Source organism: Trachymyrmex cornetzi, unplaced genomic scaffold, assembly GCF_001594075.2.
Source record: "Trachymyrmex cornetzi isolate Tcor2-1 unplaced genomic scaffold, Tcor1.1 scaffold147, whole genome shotgun sequence".
NCBI lineage: Eukaryota > Metazoa > Arthropoda > Insecta > Hymenoptera > Formicidae > Trachymyrmex > Trachymyrmex cornetzi.
This window is the reverse complement of record NW_017296059.1, coordinates 130431-130809: the sequence shown is the minus strand read 5'-3', so window position 1 is coordinate 130809 and position 379 is coordinate 130431.

The following is a 379-nucleotide window of genomic DNA, read 5'->3' as shown; positions in this document are numbered from 1 at the left end:
CCTCGTGGCAGTACAGTAACAGTACGGTAGCGGTATCTTGTGCGGGTTGGTGCGGGTATCGCATGCTTGGTTATCTGGGAAAAAATAAAAATTTATATATGAATAAATATTTATATCCCATATATGTGAGGTATGTCAGTTTATAATGACTTGAAGTTTGATTAAAAATTAGAAGTATCCTGTATATTATAATTTTGATGTAATAATGTTCTGTGATATTTTATTAAGTATCATCAGAGAGAGAAGACAAACCTGAGAGAGGACTTGAAAGCCTTCTTCCTGCAAAGTGCCGTCGCACACTACTGCCCTCTGAAGAAGTGGATGTAAGTTACACAATAATATCCATTTTTTTATGCTCTTGATGGAAATAAATCGTTGA